The sequence below is a fragment of the Lissotriton helveticus genome, chromosome 3_2 (genome assembly GCF_964261635.1).
Source record: "Lissotriton helveticus chromosome 3_2, aLisHel1.1, whole genome shotgun sequence".
Classification (NCBI taxonomy): Eukaryota; Metazoa; Chordata; class Amphibia; order Caudata; family Salamandridae; genus Lissotriton; species Lissotriton helveticus.
Window position 1 is genome coordinate 485,635,643 of NC_136062.1, and position 21,096 is coordinate 485,656,738.

Sequence of the window (21,096 nt, forward strand, 5' to 3'; positions counted from 1 at the left end):
ACAGAGTGGGCTCTTGCACAAGCCCTGGCATTATATTGCTACCAAGTAGGCTGGGATAACATTTTGTAAAGTGTATGAATAACAGATGTGTTTTGTTACCCAACTCAATGATTCTCATTTTACGAACCTCTGAAGGATGAAAGGCTGAGTGCAACCGTTTGAGGCACCTGTACTGTTCCCACAACCCAATCTGAGAACACCAAGCCTCCAATTCCAAATTCTTTCACATTTACAGTAAGTTTTAAAAATGTAGCTTCTTTATTTATATACACTTTATTAATCTGTTAATATTTTAATTTCTAAGTAGTCGCAGACACCCCGAGGAGGCTCCGCAGACCCGCAGTGGTCTCCAGGCCACAGAATGGAACACCTCTCTAGGGGATTGCACTACACAGCTCAAAGCTCCAATATTGGCACTAGAGAATACGGACCCTGAATTCCCCACACAGACTGAAATTCCTGTTATTGTGCCTAGTCTTTTAATCAGCACATACTCTATTAGTGCCTGGATGTATTCAGATACTCAAAAAGGAACACTATCAAGCATAAATTGCTTTGGGGAAATGTGGCACATCTAAAAATGTGAATGTCAAGTTAACCGGTCTGCCTTTGGTCCATAACCGGCCTGTTCTCTTTAGCAGAATTTGTGAAAGTGTCATTTTTATCTTAACACGGATTTATTAGAACTTCAGAAAAGTCTGCCAAAAGCTGCTCGATAGCTACATCTCAAGGTTTAACAGACATGAAAGGTAAGCCTTTAGTCGGAATAGACGAATTTTCGCCTCATTGGTTTAGGCCAGTTGAATCTTGGATTCTGGAAAAACCCTGACTGGATTGTGCAACGCAGGCTACAAGTTTGCAAATAATATCCAATATAAACCCAGGTAAGGGACCACTGATCTGGAGAGGCCTTCTCTCCGGGGGAATCGCAAGAGATCCTGCCAGACTGCTGGAGCATCAACTTTTATGCCAAGAGTAGATCAAATAATGAGAGGATCTGAGCCCAGCTAATCATGCGTTTTCCTTCTAAAGGAAAGCTCTCTCCCGACTGGAGTCTAGTAGCCACGGCAGATCCGTAGTGAACATATCCGCAGTATTCTCCCCCCCCCCCCCCCCCCGCAAGAAACTAGAGGCAGGTTAACCATTCCATGCGCTCAGTGTTGGGCTATAAGTAGCATTAGGATGTTAGGATGCAAGCAACACTCTAAAACGTTAGAACCGTTCACTTTATTCTTGCGGATAAGACAAGTGCTACTTTAACAATATTCTGTTTTATTAATTCTGTACTAAGCAACAGAATGGAACTGTTGGACTAAAAAACACTTAGTGTCTTTCTTAGCGCTATGCTTGTGTGTTAGTTTAAGAACGAAATTGTATTTGAATTGCCACTACATCCCTGAAACCTTTAAGGGACCGTTATTAACCCAGAAACACAAAAATGCTTGCAGAAATGTTCAGTGGGTTGTGTGGGATTGAAGTAATCTGGATTTTCTTATTCCGTAATAGTTCAGTGCAGGACGTCCCTTCGCCCGTGGGTTAGGAATCCAAATCCTGTAGACCTGTGTATTCCACGGCACTCTAATATAGCTGAATAGCTAAGAAAGATGGCTGAGATAGCTGTGCATGCCATATAGGTCAATGGGCAAATACAGAAACTCCATTCCCTTACCTCTCTAACCTCAGTCGCTTATTTCTACTATTTATAGCTTTGTACTTCATTTGAACTATATTGCGGTCTTAGAATATTTGACAATAGCTCTGCTTTTTGGTAGCAATTGTTCTGGCCACCATGTGTTGCCTGCACCCTGGGCTGTTCCCTGTGGACATTAAATTGGCTATTCAGGTTGATGTGACAAACAGGCATGCTCTTACACTGTAACCATTGTTCGATAAGCCAATTTATTTCCAAAACCACTCTTAAAGCAAATTACTCCTTACCTACACCGACAGTTATCAACCTACTGAAAGAGCCCATTTAACAGACCAAAAACGCTAGCAAACATTTATAACAAGCATCTCTCAACAAATATCCCTCATATCGCAGTAATGAAGGACTTACACCAAAAAAGCAGGCAATATCTCATCTGTCTTACAACAATGCTTTCTATTCCAATACCTCACCAAACTCAGGTTTCACATAACTTATTGGGTTAATTTACTATTCTAACTCCAGTACAAAGGTATTTCTTCATAGTGGAATTAAGCGCAGACCAAAAATTCTGCAGAATTGTTGGAAGCAAAACTTTTAGTAAATCTATCATTTGTAGTCTGTTACAAAATATATTTCTAAATCGGTTTTCAAAAGATAACATTGAAAGACCTGAACAGACGGATTCCATTAGCAGCTTTTTTGCAGATAAGGCTTCAAACAGGAAGATTTGTTCTTCCCGCAGCATATAGACTCCCATAAAAAAAAAATCTTTCTAGGAAGATCAGATATTGGATTTCCTTCTGTTCTTAAGAGTTGTTTGAACTGCATCCTCCTATTTCAAGCATTATTTACTATTTATAGTAAGAGTGAGGGGCAGAGGGTAAACTGGTTCTTCAAAATACCACGGGGGGAGGGGGGATTACTTAGGAGGTGGAGGAAAACGAATAGCATGAGATAGAAGTAGGCATAGTAAAAGTTCAAGTGACAGGGACGGAAAGGTGGCTGGTCAATATATCATCTGCTTCAGTGTGAACAGCTCTTATGTCTCTATATGATGTGATCCACACAACAGAAAACCCCAAATGAGGGAAATGTGGGCAACTGTGGGACTGATGAAAGGAGGAGATATAGTCAAGTGTATTTGCATTGTTAACCAAAACAATTGCATACAGTTTTAAAAGAACAGTTTCTAATACATCCATTAATGATAAAAAAGTAAAACCTAAAAGCATTTCCCAGACGAAAAAAAATGTCAATTAAAATTTGTGCGATTTAACAGCTACAAAAGAAACATTTCTAATACACATTTGTGGTAGAGAAAGAGTAACATAAAACCCTTGTGTGACAGTATCAGCAATTTAAAAATCCCCACCATTTGAAGAGGTGTAGGATTCTGCTCTACAGGGATAGACCGCTATATGGAACATGCAAACTATGGTGGTCGCTTGAGTGGAGAAAGGATCAGATGGTTTAAATGATTGAATGACGATCCTGGAACACAGGATAGCTTGGCTTTCCGGATACAGAGAGAACTTAACACTGCGGGCATATGCTTGCAATAAAGCAACTAAACACAGAAGTGAGATCTGTCTTGTAAAAGTATTCGTATTGTGTCTCATTGTATTAAAGTTACAGCACAACGATCCCAATCAGTACTGATGTGTTGACCATCCTGGAATGGTAAAACAATGCGCTATGGATACTGCAAACACAAGAACCAACGGCGGACTCCAAGTGCCGCACAAACCTCAGGTGTAAACCAAAAATGTCGAAAAGTTCCAATTAGGTGGATGGTGTGCCACATCTACTCTGCATCTGCCGTTGAGAGATGCAATCCTTAACTCGGAAAACAAACTTTGAAACTGGGTGGAGTGGTGCACTACTGAAGGTCAATGATGTTCAATTAGGAAGCACAGTCATTTTCTTCCTTTAAAAAATTATTTGTATTGAAGCTCATCAAAATTTCGTATGGACATAAAACCTCAGCCAGGTTTTATGTCCATACGAAATTTAGTCCATAAAAAATCATTTTTTAAAGGAAGAAAATTACTGTGCTTCCTAATTGAACATCATTGACCTTCGGTAGTGCACCACTCCACCCAGTTTCAAAATGCGCTATGGATACTCGCATTCCACAATGGTCTCCTGTTTTAACGAAGCGGCCACGTACGACACAGTGCACTGCAGATTAAATGAGCGGCAAGCAAGCGGCCTGTTAGCACTGGCTAGAGAGCTGTAGCATCCCCTTATATAAAGTGACGAAAGTGGAAATATAGAAGCAGAACAATGAAAATTAAGGGAAAGGCCAACCAGCCCGGATAGTGAAACACTCATGCTCAATCATGGGCGCTGAACACATTTTGTTCATGTTTCAGGCGGCATTCTCGTTCACACTTTAGGTTTTGTCACTTGAAGGGGTATTTGCATGCTTTTGTTTCAGATATTAACGTAGTAATAGCATCCACCGGCATGTGATCCGTGTTTCCAAGCATGAACATACATATGCAACACAGTCAGCACGACACTGACCTTCGCAGCCATCGTATCGCATTGTGCTGCGCCAGGGAGCATTTCTATTCTGTGAACAAACAAGGTGTAGTCGTTTGCTTTACTTAGGCAGTCATGCACACACACATGCCTTCCCAAGAACTCCAAACGTGATGCTGTGTCGCTGTGTTTTCATTTCTAGGTTCCCTCTGATGAGCAACCACAGGGGTCCGATGGGGATATGAAGTTCATTTGTAGTGTAATTACTGATGAAAAAATACTTCAGATTTTAAAGTAACGCTTCCTTGGGATTATATTTTTCTTATCGTTTCCACATGAATTGAGATCTTTTCATTTTGGAACATACTTTTGAATCATTAAACAAAAAATGTAAGGGTCTAAGAACCGTGTTATACTGATGAATGTAATTTAAAAAGAACACACAGTATGCATAGTGACTATTCTGGGAAGAGGAAAAAGGTGCCATCAGAATGGAAGAATGACTCCTCAAGATCCCCAAGACTGAGGACCTGAGTAACTGTTCAAACTACAGAGGGATAACTATCAAACCCAGGCAAAGGTTTCAACAGAAACATCCTCAGCAAAACGGAGGAACAGGTCGACGCTCAGTTGTGATCCTGAAAGCTACCACAGCCAGCACAACTGCAGTCACCCTTGCAGGAAAGGCACTGGAAGATGTTTTTGCCTTCACCTACCTGGGCAGTATCATGGACAACAGGGTGGCACAGACGCAGCTGTCAAGGCAAGAATTGGCAAACCAAGGGCTGCCTTCTTCAGCTAAAGAAGACCTTGAGCTCCAGGGACCTAACGCTGCAAACACAGATCAGGCTTTTTTAACACAAACGTAAAAATTGATCCTTCTATGTAGAGGAGGAATTTGGAGGACAACAGTGACCACCACCAACAAAGTCCACACTTTCATCAACACCTGTCTAAGGAAAGGCCTCTAAATCTGCATGACACAAGCACTCAGCAACAACACCCTATGGCAGCAGATTTTCCAACACCGTTCATGAAGAAATCATGAAAAGAAGATGAGATTGATTGGTCTTACCCTCTGCAAGCCTTCAAACACCACCAGCCAAGCCCTGGGCTGGAACCTAAAGGGAAAAGGAAATAGAATGGCCTACAAACACTTGGCACTGAGGCCTTGAGGTGGACTGCAAGGAGCAGGGTTACACCCTTAGTCAGATTGAAGGAAAAGCCTAGGATAGGAACCACTATCTAACAACACCCTTAAGTGAATATGGTTGAGTGTACAAAGTAAACATACAGTCCTGTAGCTGTTTAAGGTACACAAAAGATACATAGCCTAAAGTGAACAAAAATGTGGTTCACAAAAACGGCACAGGGCTCCTCAATTGAATAAGGTTCGAGTATACCAAGGCTATAAAAAGTTGCAAATGAATTTACGTCTGAAGACAGTCACTAAGGTGAGTGGATGTTTGTATTCTTTGTACTCTGAATCTAGGATACACAGACCCTAAGGACAAACAAGGTTTAGAGAGCACAAAAGTCTGGACTCTCAACATCTCAAGAGACTGCAATATGAAATCAAAATCAACTAAAGGTTTCATATGGATTTATTTCTGAAACCATCCTTCTAGGGTGTTGGTCACAGTCCTTTAGACGACACATCTACAGGAAGCCAGTCACTGCACAAACTGCTGTCGAACTCTGGGATATCTTTTTAACCCATTGTCCCAAAACCAACCATCCTCATCTCAAGAACTAGGTGACTCTTCTTCAAGTAGATAACGAAGTGGTTCAACTTTTAAATTCTGGAAAGAAATTGGTACTAAAGAAACTCTTTAATTATTATTTCAAAGCTACGAAATACTCTGATCGTGTCCAGTATTCCGCTTCGACACCCATTTCCTACAAGCAATACTTCACAGATTGTCAAAAGCAAAACCTGTAGTTGTCCATATGATAGCCATCCAGCCCCGGATCCTCAAGATAGTTTACAGTTTACAAAGCTGCGTGAAGGAGTCTAAGGGAATGGGTTTATTTTGTGGCCTCTGGGGAATACAAGTCAGTACTCTAATCAGCTCTACCCCTCGGGTAATTTAGCAGCTATTTATGGTTACGTAGTTATAGAACAGCTTTTACATAGAAGAAAACATATGCTTCTCGCCATAGATAGGTTTATTTTCCCAAGGAACTAGATTCAGAAGAACTGGGCCAGTGCAAAGAGCAGTGCCCCCTACCCTGCCTAGGGCAGTAGTGTCCCTCGCCTCAGCAGGTCCCAGACGCGCACCAGAACAGGAGCATCCTTAGACCACCAACCACTACCCTGGCTGAAGCAGTGGCCTACTACCACCGCCAGCTAGGAGGCACGGTACATAGCACCTCCTGCGACCTCATCCACTCCTCTCCTCAGGCTCCATGATGAGTGTCCATAAGGGAGGGGGGGGAGAGCAGCAGACAACTCTTAAAAGTTGTGGTAACTCGGTTTGATTCAGCTGCGCTCTCAGAACACTGTAGTTAAGGTGCTGCAACCCTTCCTGAGGTCACCTGTACCGTCCCAAGATGCAGCAGTCAGCGGTTTCCAGTGTGTAGCGTCACACCCCGCACTAGATGAGCAGAACCTACTGGTTCCTGAGCCTGCAGCACTGGGCACGTCCCATGGGCAGCTGTGAGCAGCATCGTATGGCTGGCCCCCACCTCTCTCCACACTCCTCTCTTCACGAGCCCTGCCTTCATACTCCCATCAGCTAAGCTTCAACCCAATCAACACATCCGTGGACATCATGCAAAGTCGATCATTCGTCACCAACAGCTGGCGAAGAGCCCGTGCTGCCAATGCCCCACCGCCCACCACAGGAAGTGAGACCACAAGCCCCCCAGAGCTGGAGACTTCTCGCCTTCACATCAGGCCCTACACTTCTCCTAGCTCATCTCTGGGCCTGCCATGCAGCTGCCACCACGAGGAGACAGTCTCACCTCCGGCGCCTTCTGGAGGGACCACCAGGGCGTGAGGGACCTCTGCTGGGAGAACAAGCATGGAGGGCCACACCAGTGTGCAGCACAGAGCACCCCCCCCCCCCCCAAATACAATAGGATCACCCTAGCGCAAGCAGTGCAGCAAGCAGCACCTAGGAACCCCCAAAAGCACCCGTCACTCTAGTGGAAGCAGTGGGGCGCACACCCAGTGTGAAGCATCGAGGCTCCCACGCCCCCCAAATACACACACATCACCCTAGAGCAAGTAGAAGAGGACACATCAAGGATGAGGCGCCGATGATCCCCCCCACCCCCCAGATACACACATCACCCTAGAGCAGGGAACACATCAAGGATCTGGCGCCGAGGCCCAAGAACCTGTCAACCTAGAGCTGGCAGTGGGGGCACAGCACCGAGGAGCCCCCCCAAAACCACACCTGCCACTCTAGTGGAAGCAGTGGAGAGCACACTGTGTGCAGCAATGAGGGGACCCCCCCATAGGCACGGATCGCCCTAGTGCTGGCAGGGCGGCGCACACCCAATGCACAGCACCGAGGAGCCCCCCAAAACCACACCTGTCACTAGTGGAAGCAGTGCAGCACAGAGGGGACCCCCCCATAGGCACGGATCGCCCTAGTGCTGGCAGTGGGCGCCCACCCACCCACGGTGCAGCCGCCGGGACGCCCCGGGGGCGCCTCCCTCACGCATTGTTTACCAGGCGGCGGTGGCGGCCGCAGCCCCCGTGTGAGGCCAGGACCCCCCCCTCTAAACCCCCACCCCAAGCATGAGAGCATTCGTGCACCCCGCCCCGGCCCCCTCCACCCTCCTAGCGCCAAACACTCACAGTCCTCCCGGGAGGCGCTAGCAACCGTGAGACGGCATCATCCTCTCTGCAAGGAGCCCGCCTCTGGGGGTGGAGGGGGGGCCGGACCTGGGAGGGGCCGAGGAGATGGGGGCGGGCGAGGGAGGGGCCGGGGAGATGGGGGCGGGCGAGGGAGGGGCCGAGGAGAGGGGGCGGGCCTGGGAGGTGCCAGAGAGGGGGGCGGGCCTGGGAGGGGCCAGAGAGGGAGGCCGGACCTGGGAGGGGCCGAGGATGGAGGGAGGGGAGGGCCGGCAGGGAAAGTCACAGACCGGGGGCAGGTGCCTGCCAGAGAAACCCAGACAGGGGGCCCCTGACAATCACATACAAGCACCCACCCCAGACAGACAGGGGGCCCCTGACAATCACATACAAGCACCCACCACAGACAGACAGGGGGCCCTGACACATCCAAGCACCCACCACAGACAGAAGGCCACTGACACATACACGCACCCACCACAGACAGGGGGCCACTGACAAATCAAGCACCCACCACAGACAGAAGGCCACTGACACATACACGCACCCACCACAGACAGACAGGGGGCCACTGACACATCCAAGCACCCACCACAGACAGGGGGGCCACTGACACATGCAAGCACCCACCACAGACAGACAGGGGGGCACTGACACATACAAGCATCCACCACAGACAGGGGCCACTGACACATCCAAGCACCCACCACAGACAGGGGGCCACTGACACATCCAAGCACCCACCACAGACAGGGGGCCACTGACAAATCAAGCACCCACCACAGACAGGGGGGCCACTGACAAATCAAGCACCCACCACAGACAGGGGGGCCACTGACACATGCAAGCACCCACCACAGACAGGGGGGCCACTGACACATACAAGCACCCACCACAGACAGACAGGGGGCCACTTGAATATCCGAGATTGCACCGGTCCTGGCCCCTGGTCTGCGTATTTATTTTATCATCCTAAAAGTTCCCCACAAGGAATAATTTTTTGAAACTAAAGAACTTGGTGCTTTTGTCGTTTCTAAGCCTCCGAATATCCTGATACCAGGAGGTCACTACGTGGTATACTTAACTGAAGTACCTTCGACATATTTGTTTCAGGACTAAGCGACAAATTGAAATATCATCCTATCCAGATAGTATTTGAATATCCCCAAATCAGGAGGACATCGCGTGATACACATTATTAGAAAATCTTAGAAGAAAACCTTCAGTATTTTTCATTCCAGACCAGGTGGCAAATCTAAATATCGCTGTATGCAGATTTTATATTGCTTGAATATACTTGAAATCGTTCTATTTGGAGCTCCAACTTCTGCTCGATTCCGTTGCCCAGTTAATTCGATCGGCACTCGCAATATCATGATGAGTTCCATACATAGATGTTAATACTGGGCTTCGAATGTCAATATTCACCAGAAAAATGAGCTCAGTGAAGACCTGAATAGTAACTGTACAAACTACAAAGAACCATCTCAGTCAGTATCAGCGTTTCTGAAATCAAGTGAAATAAGAAAATCCTAATCTTCCGTGTGAGGGGGATAAAAAGCTTATTAAAGTATCTTATCCAGCAACTTAATTGAACGTGGCTACTCTTGAAGAAGGCGCTGGTCGCCGAAACGCGCGTCGAGATACTGTGCCACTTGTGGGTCTTAAATCCTTTTTCTTTATAATTGTATGAATTTATGAATTTTATGGTCGTTATTGCATCTCGCTCTTGCAAATTATATATTGTTTTAATAATGTATATTTTTTAATGTTTAATTCTGTTAATTCCACGGAACCAATAAAAAAGCAATAACTTTTTATGTCATTTATTTTACTGCCTCTCTTTGATTATAGTTTACAAGCTCATTGTTAATGGCCTAGGTTGTTATTTTCACAGGCCACCGACACATACATACAAGCACCCACGACAGCCAGGGGGCCACCGACGCATACATACAAGCACCCACCACAGACAGGGGGCCACCGACGCATACATACAAGCACCCACCACAGACAGGGGGCCACCGACGCATACATACAAGCACCCACCACAGACAGGGGGCCACCGACACATACATACAAGCACCCACCACAGACAGGGGGCCACCGACACATGCATACAAGCACCCACCACAGACAGGGGGCCACCGACACATGCATACAAGCACCCACCACAGACAGGGGGCCACCGACACATGCATACAAGCACCCACCACAGACAGGGGGCCATCGACACATGCATACAAGCACCCACCACAGACAGGGGCCACCGACACATGCATACAAGCACCCATCACAGACAGACAGGGGGCCACTGACATACATACAAGCACCCACCACAGACAGACAGGGGGCCACTGACACATACAAGCACCCACCACAGACAGGGGGCCACTGACATATACAAGCACCCACCACAGACAGGGGGCCACTGACACATACAAGCACCCACCACAGACAGGGGGCCACTGACAAACAAGCACCCACCACAGACAGGGGGCCACTGACACATACATACAAGCACCCACCACAGACAGGGGGCCACTGACACATACATACAAGCACCCACCACAGACAGGGGGCCACTGACACATACATACAAGCACCCACCACAGACAGGGGGCCACTGACACATACATACAAGCACCCACCACAGGCAGGGGGCCACCGACACATGCATACAAGCACCCACCACAGACAGGGGGCCACCGACACATACATACAAGCACCCACCACAGACAGAGGGCCACTGACACGTACAAGCACCCACCACAGACAGACAGGGTGCCACTGACACATACAAGCACCCACCACAGACATGCAGGGGCCCCCAACAATCATACAAGCACCCACCACAGACAGGCAGGGGGCCCGACACATACAAGCACCCACCACAGACAGATAGGGGGCCCTAACCCATAGAAGCACCCGCCACAGACAGACGGGGGCCCCAACAAATACAAGCACCCACCACAGACAGGCAGGAGGCCCCAACACATACAAGCACCCACCACAGACAGACAGGGAGCCCCAACACATACAAGCACCCACCACAGACAGACAGGGAGCCCCAACACATACAAGCACCCACCACAGACAGGGAGCCCTAACACATACAAGCACCCACCACAGACAGAGGGCCCTGACACAGTCACCTACCACAAACGAACAGACAGGGGGGTGGGGAGTAGGGGGCTAACGCATTTAGGTAACTACCACAAACAGACGGGGAGACCAAATGCATTAAGGCACCTACCACAGACAGACGGGGGGGCTAACACATTCAGGCACCTACCACAAACAGACAGGGGGCCCTAATACAAGCTCCTACCACAAACAGAAGCTGACCCTTACCACACTCACGTTCCTATCACAAACAGACAGACAGCAGCCACCAACACATATAGGCACCTACCACAAACACAAACATACAGGCCCCTACCACATACAGACAAGAGGCTCCTAACATACAGGCTGCTACCACAATCATACACCCAACACATACATGCCCCTACCACAAACATACAGACAATGGGCACATACAAGCAGCAGGCTTCTGACAAGCTCCTACCACAAACACGCAGAGACTGTAGACCCCTAACAAATACAGGCACCTGCAACAAAAATACACAGACAGCGGGCCCCTAACGCATTCGGTCCCTACACCCATTCCTCCAACCAAACACAGAGAGAGCAGCAACTCAGCTACCCCCCGCGATACAAGCCCCTACCACAAACACACAGACATTAAAAGCAAGTCCCTACTACAAAGATCCACAGAGACAGTGGGCCCTAGCAAATACAAGTCCCTACCATAATGCCCACCACCCTTGACAGCAGGTCCCAACAAGACCGAGCCCACCCAACAGACAGAAGCCTCTACCTAAAAGACGATTGGCCTCTACCAGACAGAACTCCAGAATAGATACAAGCCCCAACAATAGGGATCCAGCCGGACAGTGCATCTATACAAAAAGGAACTCACCAACAGATAAAATCCCCATCTCCAGCCAAGGTTCCTACCGCAAAAAGACCGAACACACCGCCCTGCGATAGAGAAAGTATTCCAAATGGAAAGGTGCTCTTCATCAAAAGATCTAGGTAGCCATCAGTAGGGAGGTGTCTGTTGTCAGAGAAAGTTTTCCTTTGGGCTCTAATAAAGTACCTTTCAGATAAGAGGCTTTGGGTGTCTCACTGCAAGGTCAGTGGGTGCGCACAATGTAAGAGCAGGTCATCTAGCTGGACAAAGGATGATTGTAAGTCACAGTTATACTAAGAGGTGTTATTTGAGGGGGTTCACCTGCTAAGGTCTGTCATGGGCCACTCTAGATAAAGGCATTGCTACACTTCGGAGGACAGGGCACATTCTGGGGTCGTATTAGTTTTAGGGGCGAAATAAAATAGGGGTGCTCATAGGAACCACCTTAATGGTGGAAATGTTGGCGAACGGATGGGTATTCTTTAGAGTGGAGCATCTACTCAGGAAGGCAAGAGGTGCGCAGAATCTAGGGTTCAGGATAGGAGTCTACAGCGAGCTCTGCGGTCACACCGGAAGGGAAGGACTTGATGTGCATCACATGCTTTTGCAATTACAATGAAGATAATTTCATTCACATTGAAAGACGACCCTAAAGCAACGACCCTTCCCTGCATCTCTGCAGAAAGAAACTCATCCATCGTAGATTTCCACCTTTCCCGTCCAAAGGTGGTGCATGCTGAATCTTAATGACAAGCAAACAGATTCCCCAGTGCACATGGTAAGTCCAGTCTCTAGTAAAAACTCCTGATTTAAATGACAATCACTCAGCTCCCGTAGAAAATACACATTTCCTACACAGATTCACCTTTTCTGATCGCAAGATGTCCTCTGACCTACCCTCCTCAACTATGACCATAAGTCTTACACTGGGCGGTTGAAATATGAGGAACACTTAATTAATGGTGCATGCTCAAAGTGGATGCAAGGTACCAACTCGAGGTCATCTAGGGCGGAAATATAACACATATATATATATATATATATATATATATATATAACATTATATATATATATATATATATATATATATATTCACACACATACAACAAAAACAGAGGTTAAGGGAGCGAGAAGATAAATCAATTTTAAGAGATAACCAACTTATTAAAACTATAATAAGTAAAGCATTTTCGAATTTGTTAAATCGATGTAAGCAAGAAGCCAAACGATTCTTTGCACCTCATAGTAACTAAAGGCATTTTGGGATTCAATGAATATCAATATATAGTTGTTACTGGCTGAATGGGGTATACTTTAGGAGGCGGGGTTTACCATAGCATAAACAATAATACATAGCACAGTTTACTCTTTTCTTACTTTTATCTGCGATTTTCAGGGAGTTACACCCCCCCCCCCCCACATCAAGCACCTTTGAAAATAACTTTAGAGTGAGCAGAAAATCAAATACAGTTTTATAGCCAGAGTAAATAAAATGTGTAATGAAATTCAGGAGGAGCATGAGTTATCATAAGTACGGTTAAGGTATTTGGAAAAGGGGATTTCAAGGAGGTTTATAATAATGGACTTGGTGAACACCCATGCTAACAGTAACCTGCGTGGCCTGGGGTGGCCTGGGGGGCAGAAGTCTCCTCGAAGCACAGGATCTGAAAGTAAAGACTTTCCTTTGCTTCCAACGGGTCAGATCCCACTGGCGATGGCCCCAATATTTGAAATATATCTGGGATGCTGAATACTAAGGCGTGCTGACGGCACACTCCGACCTCCAGGGATTCATGCTCGCCAGACAGATGTCGGCACTAGGACTTCACCGTGGTGGGGCTGAACCCAGAGAAGAGCCTCCCTGGGAGGTTTTATTTCAGACTGGAATTACCCTATCTGACTCAGTTAAGTCTCTAGGCATCACTCTTGACAAGAGTTTGTCAATGGAGGCTCACATCAAAAACTCTGCTAAAAGTGCTCTATTCTCTCTAAAACACCTCAAGAAACTGAAACCTTTTCTACCCCACGATGACCTCAAGACAGCAGTCCAATCCCTAGTTCTCTCTAACATCGACTACGAGAACACCATCCTTACAGGGACTCCAAAAGCTCACCTAGCCCCTCTAAGGGCAGAGCTGAACATGTCCGCTCGACTCGTACCTGGAGTCAAAAGATTAGAACACATCACTCCAGTTCTCAACTGCCTCAATTGGCTCCCCATGGAAGGGAGATGTATTTATAAACTAGCATGCATCACACACAAAACCCTTCACTCTCCTGACCCCAACTACTTAAATAAACTGAGTAGAGCAGGTCAATCCAGAACACTAAGAAGCTCCAACTCAATCCTTATTCCTCCGAAATTGAAAAAGAAAACCACCCAATACCAATCTTTTTCTGGCAACGCGCCCATGATATGGAACGCTCTCCCTGGAGTCCTCAGATGCAACCCCTCCTTCTCCTGTTTCAAAAGGGACTTGAAACTCCATCTCCTAAACCAATACTTTAACGACCAACGCCAACTAACCTAGTCCTCCTTATCAGAGTTGTCTCCTCCCTATCTGGACATTCAAGAATAGTGGTGACAGGACTAGGTCACTCTCGCTTACTTCTTTTATTGCTCTCTCCTCTGTGGTTTGCTTCCTTACTGCCTAATGTAATATCCTTCTGCTGTTTACTGTGTGTATGTAAAGTGCTCTGATACCTACGGGTCAAGCTAGTGCTACATAAAACGTTTAAAATAAATAAAATAAATTGTACTATTTCATGGAGGTCACTGGCATCTCTTTATTTGGATCATGGGTGTGTTATGCGAAGTAAAGGCATTTCCTGTTCCTTGAAAGGTACTTTGGTTGGTGGGGGGGATGGCTCCGAGTGCCTGTGATACAGGCAAGGGAGGGTTGAAGGTGGGGGCTTCCAATGCTACCCCCTCTCTGGGGAGGGGGGTGTTCCCACGGGGAGAGACCACTGTCGTCTATCTCTTCTCCAGGGAGGCCCCTCTGGGGGAGGGCCCTCGGGGGGGGGGGGGCGCTCTCCTAATGGAAGGGACGGTAGTGGGTGACCTCGTGGGGTGGGGCCTGGAGTGTTCCTTACCCCGGGGGGGGGGCTCAACAGAAGTCACAGAGTGACAGCGTGGTAGTCAGGTGAGTGATGGGGGCTCTTCAGTGGACCCTGAGGGGGGAGTTGGGAGTGTGAGGGGTGGCTCCAGTGGTCTCCAGCTGGAAGTGGGGGGTTCCTCTGTCATTCTCTCCACCCCCCCCCCCCCCGGCTCGGAGGGCCCCGCACCTGGTCTCCCCGTCCGCCGGGGGGCGTCCTTCACCTCAGTCGGTGCCCCGGGGGCGTTGGAACCCCAGGCCGCCCTCCCGCGCGTCCACGGGGCCCCCTCTGAGGCGGGTGCTCTGGCGAGGCGTCCACGGGGCCCTGGGCGTTCTCTGGCGGGGGGGCCTACCTGCTTCTCGGCGCTTTCCTCCTCAGCTGCTATTTCAAATTTCTGACGGGCCAATGTCCGCTCAACCTATTGGCAGGCGCGCACGGCCGTTACGGCCTTCCATTGGCCGATTCCATGCCACGACGTCATTTCCGGATCACCCGTGCGCGCTCACGATGACAGCTTTTCAGTCATGCGGGATCGCGCCTTCGGAAACACGTCTGCGCATGCGCTTCGTGGAGTACGCCGCCATCTTGCAGTTGGGTCACGGGTATCTCGAACGGCGCAAACCACGCTCCGCCTCAGAGGAGCGCTTGTGACGTCATGCCGACTTCATCACGCCAGCGAGGGAACGCAACACGCAGCGCGTGAGGGGGCGCGGTCAAAAAAGACTTTGGGTCAAGCCTTGCCCCGCCTTCACGTTAGGACAATGAGTGACCGTTGCTCCATTGCGGATATCCGGTGCGACGCCGCGCTGAGCTCATCACGCACGCACGCACGCACGCACGCTCTTGGCGCGAGGAGCTGACCTGAGCCGATGGACAGATGCCACAGATGGAGGACTTGAGTTTAAGACTTTGCGGGGCTCTTGCCCTCCTCATCCCATCGGCGTTCGAGGTGTATTAAACAAAGTATGAGAATCATTGTTTTTTGTAGCTCCTCGTCAAAGAATTTCCCCTTCTAAAGGACATGCATAAATGCGTCATAGGTAAGTCACCTCAACAGCAGGCTGTGAAGAAGTACGAAGACTGCAATGAAGCTGCTTGTTGTTCTTTTATTGGGTTTCTTTGTATAACAGAAACGCCCTATCCACAAGGCAGGCCAACAGTAACACAGTAAAGTTCTAAATTACAGGTCATAAGATACACATACCAGAATCTCTAAAAGTTCCACAAGTAATGAAATAGGTTGACAGCCTCTAGGAACAGGCCGTTGTAAATAATACATGAGTACCACTAATCTTTCCCACTTCACTTTTAAACAGCAAAAACAAGAAAAATAAATTTTTTGTGTAAAACAACATCTCGTAATGCTACAGGAGTCGTACATGTGCGAGAACTCCCGCGCAAGGTTGAAGGAACATCCAGACGTATTACAGGAGCACCTGGTTTGGACTGACTGCAAGAACGCATAGGAGCAATTCAGTCCAAGTTCCATATGCGCCCATCATCAAGTTTTACAGCATTTGGCAGCAGCAAATCTTTGAGGAAAGCGCAATCTCACTTTATCACCTACAGATACATTTTGTGAGAAGCAGCATGCCTAACATCAAAATTCTCTTTTCACTTGACGGACTTAAGATCTGTTTTCCATGAAACCTGATCATGAGAATCATCATCTTCAACCCTTTTTCCTCATCCAAGACTGAAACATATAAGTATTAGGATTACGACCCCATAACAACTCAAAGGGGATTTTCCCCGTGGCAGAGTGAGGAGTAAGATGGTAAACATCACCCGCGCCACCATACTTGCCTTGGTCTTTAGCCATCTGAATGGACTCTTTTAAGACTCGGATAAACCTCTCCACCATACCATTAGTTTTGGGATGGTAAGGAGTGCAAAATTTTTGTATAATGCCTCTCCTTTCTAAGAAGTCCTCCATCTCTTTTGAGACTAGTTGAACGCCATTGTCCACCAAGAGGGACTCTGTAAGACCCTCTCGACAGAAAATATCGTCCAAAAACTTGATGACATCTTTGGTCTCCACACTCTGCATCACCTTTACTTCTGGCCACCTTGAGTGCATATCCATCAACACCAGAACAAATGAATGAGCAGTCTTGCATGTCACAGGTCCCAAAAGATCTAAAGCTACTTCTTGCCAACGAGTGGGAGTATCACATACAACCATGTCAATAAATAACAAAAAGAACCCGCAGAAGATCTGGTTCCTCAGCGGTACAAACATTGATCCAGCTTGTGAGTACAAATATCTGGGAGTTACATTAGACAAAGAAAAGTCTTTTGTGCATCAGAAACAGGAAATAAGAAGGAGAGGCTTATTGATCACCATGGCGATGAAAAACCTGGCAAATCAAATGTTGGGCCCGACTTTGACCCCATTGCCAAACTGCTCCCGTCGATCACCTATGGTAGTGAGGCAATGCGGGGAAGAGACGCTAAAGACCTGGATAGTATGCATGCAGGTTAAAGCCGACAGAACCATGTTCTCCCTCCCGCTTTACACATCACCGGCTCAAATAAGGCTGGAGTTCGGCCTGCAAAAACAAGTTTTAGCCAGGTACGGGACATACATCATCTGCTGGCACAAGATAGGCAGCTATTTTGTGACTGCGCACTACGTGACTTTGCAAGCCTTGTGAATAAGTTTATTCGTGCTCCTCAGGTGTACTCCCTGCACTGGAGTATGAACTTAAATAGACGAAGGTAGCACCCACACTGTCGGTATGGATGTCTCCTGGGGCACAGAAATGTGCGAATTCTGCTAACAAATTAAATCAAGGAAACTGTGCATTTAAATCTTCAAAGTATTTTACTCATACTTCATTGTTCACATGAACTTTTTCAGTTCCATAATTCGACATATGAATTAATGGTCAATTGCGAGTTTAGGAAAATATCATTCCATGGTTTAACTGCATAAACTTCAATATTCCAATGCATTTCGGCATTTACATGCCTTCATCAGGGAAATCTACAAAAAAGAAATAAACAAACATTCTAATATTCCACTTCTAGAAATCATGCTATTTTGTATGTATACATTCATGTTAATAAATAATAACCACATGGAAAATGCGTACAGATTTATACTCTCAGTCTCTATACTGCAGTGATCTAAAGTATAAACAAGTGAAAAACATGCGTGGAGGGTAAACTGGTTAGGGATTAAAGCTATAGTCACAGCGGAATGTTTGGTTGTCAGGTTTAAGCTTAGACAGCTTCATGTTGTGAACATTTACTGACTGATAGCGTGAACTAACAGTTCAAAAGGTTGCTCCTGAAGTACGACGTGCGGTATAATTTAGTGTTCCACACGTGAATTAAAAAACGGTATGCAACGCAATACCTTTCTACTGTCTAAACGCGGCTGTTTAATGTTAGATAACGCTTACTGCATAAAGAAATAGTCAAGCTCCGACACGTCAGGATATGTGCCGTGTGTGATCTCCTCTACATAATCGAGTATACCGTCAAAGGAACCCTCGTTTAAAGTTGGCGTGTGTGGGGGGGAGTGGCTAAGTACATGGAGTCTATGATGCTCCGGGTTAAATTTAAAGGGGAAGTGTAAACAAAACGTGATGATTTTACTAAATAAACGGCAATGACTATAAGACATAACCGCGGTAGTAAAGGGAAAGTTATCTCGAAAAACAATAATTAAAATGTGCATCCTCCATATTTGCTAATGCGTTAACAAAAAAACTCTCAAGGCGGAGTACTCAACAACTGTGTAACATCCCTGATGAAGGCATGTAAATGCCGAAATGCATTGGAATATTGAAGTTTATGCAGTTAAACCATGGAATTATATTTTCCTAAACTCGCAATTGACCATTAATTCATATGTCGAATTATGGAACTGAAAAAGTTCATGTGAACAATGAAGTATGAGTAAAATACTTTGAAGATTTAAATGCACAGTTTCCTTGATTTAATTTGTTAGCAGAATTCGCACAAGATAGGAAGCGCCACTACAAACACGCTAAACTCTGCTTTGGCGCGACATAGAACACAGGGATTTCTCTGAGGCGAGAAATCATCTTCGGCTAGTCGTGGAAGTCACTAAACTCTCTGATCTTTGGGATGCACAATTTGGTCACCCCAACTTCAAAAAATTAGTTTGGAAAAATGTAAAATCACCCTCCTTACTGGAGGATAAGGCGATTTTCTCAAAAAGATCTTGCGCGTGGATGACTCTCAACTCCTACAAATCACTGACCCCCAACTCCTACAAATCACTGACCCCACAAACATACTTTAATCAGAGCTATCCCAAAGCCATAACATTGAATTTCTTAAAGCACAGACTAAGGATTCTTCCATGTGCTGGGCACCTGCCACCATGGCTGAGGAAAACTGGACAAGATACTTGCAGGCTGTGTAACTTCAACAATGGTGACATCCTTCACGTAATCTGCCTATGTGAAGAGCTGCACCAAGCTCGGCAACAGTTCCTTAATGAACAATTCAAGCAGAAAGGCATCCGCACCATCAGGCAAGCGGTGCTGGCCTGCTTAAACCTGTCAAACACCAAACTAAATTGCAGATTGGTAACATTTCTAATGGTCGAATGGAGAATGCCAAAAACAGTGAAAAACGCTCTACAAAATCCGCCAACCATTAGATGGGCAAAAGGACTTAGCGGAACCTTTTCAAAGAGGTCCATTTAGCACCAGGGGGACAAATTGTGCAATAAGCAGAGTCCATGTGGAAAACGCAACAAATGATCAAGCTGGGCAAGAGCAAGCGAACACTGAGATAAGCACTTTCTAGCAGCCAGTGTATAAATGCTTGCCTTTAATCAGCTCCACTGAACTATCATTTTAAACTAATGAATTTCTCGCTCTTTGACTTTATACTGGTTTTAAACAAGAACGTTTTAAGAATTTTGGAATATTTTATTGCAATGGTTTTAATTAACTATGAAAAATAAACTTGAAACATACAACCATAGGTTGTACTCTTATCATATATTTTATCAATCACACTGCAATCCCTTATCACATTTTCTACAAGAATGTCAATTCCTGGCCACAAGGAATGTAAACAAATTCTCTCTAGTTTTTGTAATCCCCTTGATGCCCCTGATGAACTAGCTGGATAATTTTCATCCTTACTGACGATGAAGGAATACGTCTGGTGCCTCTCCAAAGCAGACCTCCACTCATCGAAAGTTCATCTCTAACATTCCAAAATTTACGAACCTCCTCATTGAGTTTCTTTAACTGCTTCAGCGCTACCGCGTTTACCTGCTGTGCGCTGAAGAAGTATAAATGGCTTGTTTGTGACAAAGCCAGCTCGTCATGAGCGCAGGGCAGGTAAAACCCATGACGAGCTGGCTTTGTCATTAGCGTCGAAGGGGTTAATTCTGGCCACCCTTCATTCACCATCTAACACACCTCGCAGATCACGACATCAGTCGTCATTATTTCCCTCCATTCTGTCTCACTAATTACCCCCTCTATGATCTCACAAAACTTATAATCTTCCCATGATCCTTCAGGTTCAGCCGGTATACAGGCGTCCTGCACGGAGACAGCAACTTTATTTTTGGTGCCAGGTATATAATTCACCATAAAATCATAGCCCTGTAAGGCAACCAGCCACCTACAAATTCTGGAAGACACAGCATCTAGACTTTTTTTTACAGAATACACATTTGAAAGGTTTATGATCTGTGTGCACTACAAAAGAGCTTCCCCAGAGGAATTTTTTAACAGCCCAAAAAATACATAAAGCTTTTTCAATCACAGAGTAATGTGTCTCGATACCAACCATCGCTCTGGATAGAAACAGGGGATGGTTATTTCCTTATTATCCATTATCTGTTTGAGAACAGCGCCAAGACCTTTTGAACTGGCATCAGTGATTAAGACAGAGCAGGCAGAGGTGTTAAAACTCTGGAGAGAAGCCGCACAAGCATGTGCCTTTCTGACATCATCAAGCTCAATCTGGCATTGTACACTACTCTGGACTGACCATTCTCTCATAATTTTTATACTGGACTTACCCACTAAATCATCGAAACCCAGGGCAACCCACCAGATCTCTTACCGA

The 21,096-nt window shown here is 46.4% G+C and overlaps 1 protein-coding gene across 6 annotated transcripts in view; it reads right to left on the bottom strand.

Annotated features, from left to right (window-relative positions):
- The window catches only part of CKAP5 (cytoskeleton associated protein 5), a 722,261-nt gene extending 706,754 nt beyond the window's left edge, over window positions 1-15,507 (bottom strand). For 2 of the 6 annotated variants that reach the window (XM_078684427.1, XM_078684424.1), the window contains exon 1: window positions 15,374-15,507. The gene's annotated coding sequence lies outside the window, so the exon portion shown is untranslated. Of the gene's footprint in view, window positions 1-7,949; window positions 8,007-15,210 lie in introns of those variants that run through there. The other 4 variants (XM_078684428.1, XM_078684425.1, XM_078684429.1 and 1 more) reach the window with 3 other exon arrangements.
- Between the last annotated feature and the right edge of the window lie 5,589 nt (window positions 15,508-21,096).